Below are 9,476 nucleotides of genomic sequence, written 5' to 3' on the forward strand. Positions count from 1 at the left end.
AAATCTGTACAGCAATTTTGGGAGTATGGCCATCTTCACAATGTTGGTTCTTCCTATCCAGGAGCATGGAATATCTTTCCATTTTCTGAAATCCTCTACGGTCTCTCATTTCAGAATAATGTAATTTTCCTTTAAAAGATCTTTGACTTCTTCAGTAAGATTAATTCTGAGGTACTTCAGTTTTCTCGGTGCTATTGTAAAAGGTATTCTTTCTATAATTTCCCTCTCAGTGTGTTTGTTTTCTGTGTAGAGGAATACTATTGACTTTTGGGTATTGACTTTATAACCTGCTATGCTACTGAATTTCTGTATTAATTCTAGTAGCTTCTTGGTGGAGTTTTTTTGGTCTTCCAAGTAAAGCATCATGTCATCTACAAATAAAGATAATTTAACTTCTTTGCCTATTCTTATTCCTTTTGTTTCTCTTGTCTAATGGCTGTAGCTAATGATTTCAGAACTATATTGAATAGGAGTGGTCATAGAGCACATCCTTGTCTTGTACCAGATTTAAGAGTAAAAGATTTCAGGTTTTCCCCATTTAGGATTATTTTAGCCGTTGTGTTTTCATCAATGGCTTTTACGAGATGGAAGTAGAGGCCATCTACTCCAATTTTCTGCAGGACTTTGAACATGAATGATTGTTTGCCTTTGTCCAAAGCCTTTTCTGCATCAATGGAGATGATCATGTGGTTTTTAGTTTTCGCTCTATTCATATAGTGTACTACATTTATCGATTTTCAAATATTGAACCATCCTTACATCCCTGGGATGAATCCTACCTGGTCATGGTGTACGATCTCATTGATGATTTGCTGTTTTCTATTTGCTAGGATTTTATTGAGGATTTTGTCATCTATGTTCATGAGGGTGATCAGCCCATAATTCTCTTTATTAGTTGTGTCTTTCCTCGGTTTTGGTATCAGTATAATACTTGCCTCCAGGAATGATTTTGGGAGGATTGCTTCCTTTTCAATTTCATGGAAGAGTTTGGGGAGTATAGGGACTACATCTTCTGTAAATGTCTTATAAAATTCAGCTGTGAATCCATCCGGACCTGGACTTTTCTTTGACGGTAGATTTTTAATTACATCTCGTATTTCATTGGCTGTTATTGGGCTACTGAGAGTGGTTATATCTTGTTGATTCAGTAGTGGTATTTTGTACCTTTCTAGGAATTTGTCCATTTCTTCAGTGTCTTCTATTCTGTGAGAGTAAAGATTCTCAACATAGCTATTGATAATCTTCTGAATTATCACTGAGTCTGTGGTAATTACACCCTTTTCATCACTTATTGCTTGTATTTGAAATTTTTCCTTCCTCTGTGTGATGAAGTTAGCTAGGGGTTTATCAATTTTATTTAATCTTTCAAAGAAAAAGCTTTTTGCTTTTGTAATTCTTTGAATTGTTTTCTTTGTCTACTTTGAATTAATTTGTGCTCTAATCTTTATGATATCTTCCCATCGTTGGGATCTGGGTTTGCTTTGCTCTTCCTTTTCTAGTTGTTGAAGGTGCAGCGTTAGGCTATTTATGTTTTCCCATTCTGTTTTCCTAATGTGTGAGGTCACAGCTATGAATTTCCCTCTGAGAACTGCTTTCATCGTATCCCATAAATTAAGACAAGTTATGCTTGAATTTTCATTGAATTGTAGATATTGTTGAATTTCTTGTTTAATTTTATCTGTGACCCATTGGTTTCTGAGTGGGTTTCATTTAATTTCCATGTATTTAAGGTTTTTTTCTGGTTTCTTTTGTCATTTATTTCCAGCTTCATTGCACTGTTGTCTGATAATGTGCATGGGATAGTTTCTGTTTTCTTACATATGACCTATGGACCAGTATGTGGTCTATTTTAGAAAATGACCCATGTGCAGCTCAGAAAAATGTGTATTCAGCTGTGTTTGGGTGGAACACTCTGTATATGTCCACCAAGTCCATTTGTTTCAAACTCTGGTTCAGTTCTGTTATTTCTTTGCTAAGTTTTTGTCTGGTTGACCTATCTTTTGGAGATAAGGGTGTGTTAAGGTCTCCTGTTAAAATTGTGGTATTGGATATTAGATTTTTCATGTCCATTAAGATTTGCTTTATACAGTTGGGTGCTCCCTTGTTTGGTGCATACATATTTATGAGTGTTACCTCTTCCTCTTGAATTTTTCCCCTAACCAGTATATAGTGGCCTTCTTTATTTCACTTGATCATTGTTGGTTTGAGGTTGTGACTGTCTGAGAATAAGATTGCTACCCCTGCTCTTTTCTAAGGTGCTGAGGCATGCAGTATTCTGCTCCATCCTTTGACTTCAGCCCATGAATGTATTTATGAGTTGAATGTGTTTCTTGTATACAGCATATTGTTGGATTTTGTTTCCTAATCCACTGTGCCAGTCTATTTCTCTTAATTGGTGAATTGAGTCCATTTACATTGATGGTTAGAATTGAGATGTATTGACTTACAGTTGATATGTTATTTACCCGTTGTTTGTTCCTTTTTCTCCTGTGTTTAATTGCTTGCCCTATTTAGTTGTTTGCATCTTATTTCATTTGTGGAGTTGTGATCATTTTGGTCATTCTCCAAAATATCTTTCAGTAGCCTGTGTAGGGTTGGCTTTTTCATCACGAAATTCTTTAGCTGTTCTTTGTCATGAAAGTACTTCACTTCTCCACCAAACTTAAAAGAGTGTTTTGCAGAGTATATTATTCTGCGCTGGAATTTGTTTTCATAGAGGACTTGAAGTATTCTGCTCCATGCTCTTTTTGCCTTCATGCTTTGTGAAGAGGAGTTGGCCGTAATTCTGATGGGTTTTCCTTTGAGTGTGATCTGCTTTTTTTTTTTTTTGGCAGATTTGAATATATTTTTCTTGTGCTGAATTTCTGGGATCTTGACTGTTATATGTCTCAGTTTGTTTTTCATTGGGTTGAGGTTACTTGGTGTTCTCTATGCTTCGGTTACCTGCATGTCAGATTGTTTCCTCATATTTGGGAGGTTTTCTGCTATTAGTTCTGCCCATATTTTTTTAATGTGATTTTTATTGACTCCTTCTTTCTCACTGATGCCTATTAGTCTCACATTGTTCATCTTTGCATCATCTTGCAGGTGATGGATTATTCTTTCCTGCATCCTCGTTGTTTTTAAGCGATCCTTTCTTACCTTTTCACTAGCTACACCAGCATCTTCAAGATCTGTAACTCTGTCTTCCCTTTCACTTAAACGGTTTTGCAATCTTGTGATTGAGAGTTTCATTTCCTCTATATCTCTTTGACTCTGCTTCATGCGATCTATTTATTTCTTGTATTGTTCGTTCAAGGAATCCATCATTTTTCTAACCTCCTCTATTTTTTTTATCAGTATCTTCTTTAGAAGGAGTTATAAATTCTTTTACTGCAGTGTTTTTTTCAGATTGGGTTTCTTCCCTATGTTTCTGTAGTTGCTTCTTTATTTCAGTTGCTATGAGTTCTGAGAATTCTTTTTTATTTCGGAAAAGAATTGCACTCTGAGTTCTTCTATAACTTTCTGCTGTTGCTTATTTACTATCGACGCTATTAGTTCGTGCATTTGAGCCGAGCTAGTGTCCTCTGCACTTGTTCTGCGTGGGCATTGGGTTTCCTCCATATGTTTCCGCATTTGATTCTTTATTGCAGATGTTATTAATTTAATTCATGGATTTCTTTTTTTTTTAATTTCCCATCTGATTTCCTCTATACCGTTCTGCAACTGTTTCTTTATTTCAGAAGCTGTTGATTCATTGTTTTTAGCTGTGTGATTCCCAATTTTTTCTGTGTTAGTGTTCTTTGCACTTGTTATGGTTGGGCTTGGGTTCTGAGGTTGTTTTTTGTTCCTTCTCATCATTTTGTGTAGCACACTCTTCTGACCTTTGTTGTAGATCTTTGTTGTAGTCATAAGCTTAGCACGTACTGAAGTTCAGGTGCAGATCTACAAAGTTTGGATTTATCCAGCTGTGCCTGGCTTGGGTCTGGCTGCTGCGCTCAGCTCCTTCCTTCTGCTTCCCTTGAGGGTGAACCTGTTGTGCCCCGCTGTTAAGATTTTCTGCTCCTGGACTAGCTGGGTGGTTCTGTCCTCTACACTCTGTGCAGGATTGCAGCTGCAGGGTTACACTGCAGTCCTGTATGCCAGGCCTGAGCTGAGCCTCAGGGACAAGGTGGAGTAGGGGGGAGAGGCAGCTCTTCCACACACTCACTGGGTTGGGCTAGGGCTGGGGGTTCCTGGAATGCAGCAGAAATTCCCAAATTCCTTAGGGAAGGTGCTGCAGCATGGTGGGTGGCATCCTAATTGGTAGAAGAGGGTTTCACCCACGCTGCACCTAGGCTGTGACCAGTAATAGGTCCTGTCAGTTCAGGGTAGCTGGAAGCTCTCCTACACACTCACTGGACCTGGGCTAGGACAAAGTCTGTGGGTTCCCGGAATGTGGCAGAAATTCCTACTTAGGGGTCGGGGTGGAGGAGGTGCTGCGGAGTGTTGGGGGGCATTCCAAGGGGGTGGAATAGGGTCTCACCCATGCTGCACCTGGGCTGGGATCAGTAATAGGTTCCCCCCCCATTAGGGTAGCAGGAAGCTCTCCCACACAGTCACCAGAACTGGGCTAGGACTGGGTCTGGTTGTTCCTGGAAAGTGGCAGAAATTCCTACTTGGTGGGCAGGGTGGGGGAGGTGCTGAGTAGTGGTGGGGGGTGTCCCAAGGGGGTGGAATAGGGTCTCACCCATGCTGCTCCTGGGCTGGGACCAGTAATAGGTCCCGCCGGCACAGGGTCGCAGGAAGCTCTCCGAATCCATCATTTTTTAAAGCTCCTCTATATTTTTAAATTAATGTCTTCTTTAGAAGCAGTTATTAATTCTTTCACTGCAGAGTTTTTTTACAGGTTGGGTTTCCTCTATATGTTTCTATATTTTATTCTTTAATTCAGGTACTTTGAATTCAGAGATTTCTTTTTCATTTCAGACACTAATTCTGCTTTGAGTTCCTTTAAACCTTTCTGTAGTTGCTTATTTACTTCCAATCCTACTATGTCATATATTTCAGCTAAGCTATTGACCACTGCTTTTGTTCTGGGTGGGCATTGTGTTTCCTCCATATGTTTCTGCTCTTTGTTCTTATGTTCAGATGCTATTAATTCAGAGTTTTCTTATTTTGTTCCAGAAATTAATTCTGCTCTGAGTTTCTCTATATCTTTCTGCTGTTATTTATTTACTTTTGATGCTGATTCATTTATTTCAGCTAAGCTTGTGTCCTCTGCATTTGTTATTTGTGGGCTCGAGCCCTGAGATTGCATTTTGCTCCTTATCTTTATTATTTTATATAGCACTGACCTATGACCTTTGGTGTAGAGCTTTGGTGCAATTATGTCCTTATCACTTAATGAAATTTGGGTACTGATATACCAAGTTCTAGTTCATGCAGTTGTGCCTGGCTTTTTTCTGGCTACTGTGCTCCACTTCTTATTGTTGTTGCCCTTGGAGGTGGGCCTGCTGTACCCCTCTGGTAAGATGTTCTGTTCCTGGATTAGTTGTGTGGTTTTGACCTTAGTCTTCCTGCAGGGAATTTAGCTGAATGATTTTGCCCCAAGCCTGTATGCCAGGTCTGGGCTCAGTCTGGAGGGGTATGAGAAGTGGGGGCAAGAGAGTGTAGAAGCTTTCCCACACACTCACCGTGGCTGTGCTTCAGGGGGTCTGCAGGACTCCCAAGAGCGCAGTGGAGGTTCTCACTCAGAAAGGTGGGCTATGCTGGGTCTGGCCAGGTGGGGGAGGTCTGGAGAATGAGGGGAAAGGCCTCTCTCAAGTGGCAGGCCTGGGCTTGGATGGGTGGGCCTGCGCATGACAGAGCAGAAGCTCTCCCCCACATTCTCAGGGCCTGGGGTTGGTCGGATATCCTTTATTTACTTTATGGCTGTATGATGATAAGAAATTTATGTGCTCATCTGGACTTAATGTTTCTGGAAAAATTAGAATCTGCAGACAAATGAAGAAAGTTGGCAGCAAGCCATTAGCTAATGTGAGATTTGCTTGTGGTATTTCAAATTTATTGGATTGGGAAATGTCTAGCAGATTAGTAAAGCACACTTGTGGGTTTGTTACTCTGACCCATTTCCTGAGTGACTGTAGAAGCTGCTAGTTTTGAGTGGGGCCCAAAACACAAAGGTCCTCCAATGCTCCAAATCACTGTGCTGATTGCTTGCTACTGAGGCCTATGACCTTTGGCCATAAAGAACGTGACTAAAATGCTGATGAATGATTCTGCCTTACTTACTTTACTTTCATGGCTGAGACAAAATTCCTGGAACCCAGATTTAAAGAAGGAAGGGTTTATTTAGCTCATACTTTATAGAGGTTTCAGTCCATACTCGGCTGGTTCTAAGGAAGAGTGGCACATGGCAGAAGGCAACAGCTTGTGACAGCAGAAAACAGCAAAAGCAACAGGGTCACAAGGGAGGAGCAGCTGAACAAGCCTCTTTGCCTCCTTTGTATTGTATGCAGGTGGCCTACACCAGGGTGAGTGAAGCACTCACATCCATAATCCCAGCACTGGGTCATGAATCAATCAAAAACTGGAAGCAGCCCTATGACTACATGAGGCTTTGGGAATCATTTAGACAGAAGCCATAGAAAGGATATCTGGGGAAGAGATATATGTGAATAGAGCTGTCCATTTGTGTCCTATATAGATGCTTACAAAAAAGATGATCTCAGCAGGTCCAGTGGCTCTTAAAGTATCTCTATCAGGATAGGGATATGGATTGGAATCTCTGGCAGATCCTTATCAGTGACTCACAGAAGAGGCCCTTAGGATTTTGGAGTAAGTTTCTGACAACATCTGCACACAATTCTTCTACTGTTGAAAAAAGCCTTCTGGTCTATTATAGTGGCCCTTATTGGAAACTGAATACTTGACCATGGTACACCAAGTTTCCATGTAACCTGAGCTGCCCATCATGAATGGGGAATGTGCACAGCAATAAATCATCTTCAAGTGTTAGTGATATAAATATAATTGGGCCCCGTCTGGTCTCGAAGGGATAAGTAAATCACAAGAACAAGTGGCACAATTGCTCATGTCTCCTATTTCTGCTGTACTGCCTCTGTCCCCCAGCTTTTTTCCAGGGCCACATAAGGTGTACATTAGGATCACTCGGCATTTGAAGAGAATACTAAGGTCTGATATACTGATGGTTTTGCACAATACCTCCTGAAAGTGGACAGCTGCAGCACTATAGCAGCTTCCTTTTTGGATATCCCTGAAAGACACTGGTAAAGGAAGGTCTTCAGTAGGCAGAACTTTTGAGCAATTCCCCATAGTATATTTTGCTTGAAAAATGTATCAATTGGTAAGCTGTAGCTAAAGGTTCGTCTTGGAGGTCAAGGACATGGAAGAAACATAACTGGAAATTAGAAATAATAGGAAATTAGAATAAGAAATAGATACTTGTGTCCTATGTAAATGGTCACATAAAAGGTGACATCAGTGAAGAGTAATCAGGTGCACAGGATGATCCACTCTGTGGCTATCCCTCAGCTTCTTTGCTCCATCATCCCTGTCATCATCCATTGGGGTGAGCTCATGAGCCCACTGGCAGGGTAGGAGATTGTGTGGGGCTCAGCAACATGGACTTCCATTTTCCAAGGCTGAACTATCTACAGGCCATGCTTGGTGTTTAGTGTGCGAGCATCAGAGCATGAAACGGAATCTCCAGTGCACTGCAGTGATAGCCTGTAACCTGTTGACAGGTTGATTATATCGCATCATTCCCATCATGAGAAGGAGAATGATTCATCTTTATCCGAAAAGACACTTAATCTGGGTATGCATGTTTTATTTCATCCCTTGTTCCTTCTCTCCCTGGTCCTCCTTTTATCCCTTGGTCGCTTTCCCATTTGAAAAAGATCTCCTTACCTCTTATTATCTATCTTCTATTTACCTCTCTATTTATATTTTGGGCTTTTCATATAAGAGAAACTATGCAATATTTAAGCTTGTATCTCAGATTTATTTCACTCAACATTGTAGTCTCAAGATGCATCCACTTCCCACAAATGTCTCACATTTCTGCTTTTTATTGCAGAGTAGTACACCATTGGGTATCAATGCCATATTTTTTCTAGTTGTCTGCTGATAGAACATAGGCTGCTTCCAAGACTTAACTGTTAAGAATTGTGCAATATAAACATGGATCTGTGTGAGCCTATGATATGTATTTAACTCTTTGGAGAAGATACCTAGAAAGGAAATAACTGAGTCAAATGGTAGTGCTAGTTTTAGTTTTTGAGGAATCATACTGATTTCCATAATGGTTGAATTAATTTACATTCTTACTAGAAATATAGAAATTCAGATTCCTATAAGTAACATTACTGCTAGCCTGCCAGCATTTGCTATTATGTTACTTCTTAGTGATAGCCATTTTTTGGGGGATTAAGATGAGATCTCAGCATTATTTTAATTTGCATTTCTGTAGTGGTTAGAGATGTTGAATTGTTTTTCATGTGCTTATTGGCCATTTGTACTTCTGAAAAATTTCTGTTTATTTCATTTGCTCATTTTTTGAGACTTCCATTTTGGAGGTCTAATATTTTAGAGTTCTTCACATAGTCTGGATATTAGCTCAGTTTGTGGAATGGCTGAAAAAAATTCCCATTCTTTAGGTTGCATTTTCACATGTTCACTTTGTTGTTGTACATATACTTTTTATTTTATTTTTAAAATGTATTTGGTATAGGGTCTCACTGTGTAGCTCAAACTCCTAGTGATCCTCTTGTTTTCAGCCTCCCCAGCACTGGGATTACAGTCATGTGCCACCATGCCCAGTCTATGTGGCCAGCTCAGTGTGTCTGGGGGCAGGGATGGCATGGCATGTGGTGGCAGGGATTGAACCCTGTGTCTGTGCTTGCCTAAGCAGGTGCTAAGTCTGCAGAGCTATCTTACTGGACCTATACTTTTTAATATGATACAATTCCATTTCCTGATTTTTGGTCTTATTTTTCTGCCACTTTTTGCTGTTTTTATTTTCCCCACTCAGGTACAGTTGTACTTCCCAGTATGTGTCAATACCTTGCTGGGCTGTGATACAGATCTCTAGACGGCTGCATATGCAATAACTCAGTGTTTAGTATATAATACAACTTCTCTCATAGACAGAATTTGTGGGTCAATGGACATGGTACCGCTCACAATTACCTCTTGTGATATGCTAGCAAAATTTTTGCTCTTTCTTCTTACAATTCTACCCTACTGATCTAAAAGTCTTAGTTCCAGAGTGGGGAAGAGATTCTGTTATACTATAATCTAAAACTTGATCCTAGAAATTTAAGATTCTTCATGGTTCTGAGTCAACAAGCTAAAAGGGAGTAACAGTACTGATGAAAGTGATTGATCCAGACTACAAAGGAAAAATTGGACTACTACACCACAATAAGGGTAAGAAAGAGTATTACCATGTCCTGTTTTTAAGATCAATGGGAAACAATAACAGCTCAGTC

The sequence above is a fragment of the Octodon degus genome, unplaced genomic scaffold (assembly GCF_000260255.1).
Source record: "Octodon degus isolate 3935 unplaced genomic scaffold, OctDeg1.0 scaffold00169, whole genome shotgun sequence".
NCBI classification, from domain to species: domain Eukaryota; kingdom Metazoa; phylum Chordata; class Mammalia; order Rodentia; family Octodontidae; genus Octodon; species Octodon degus.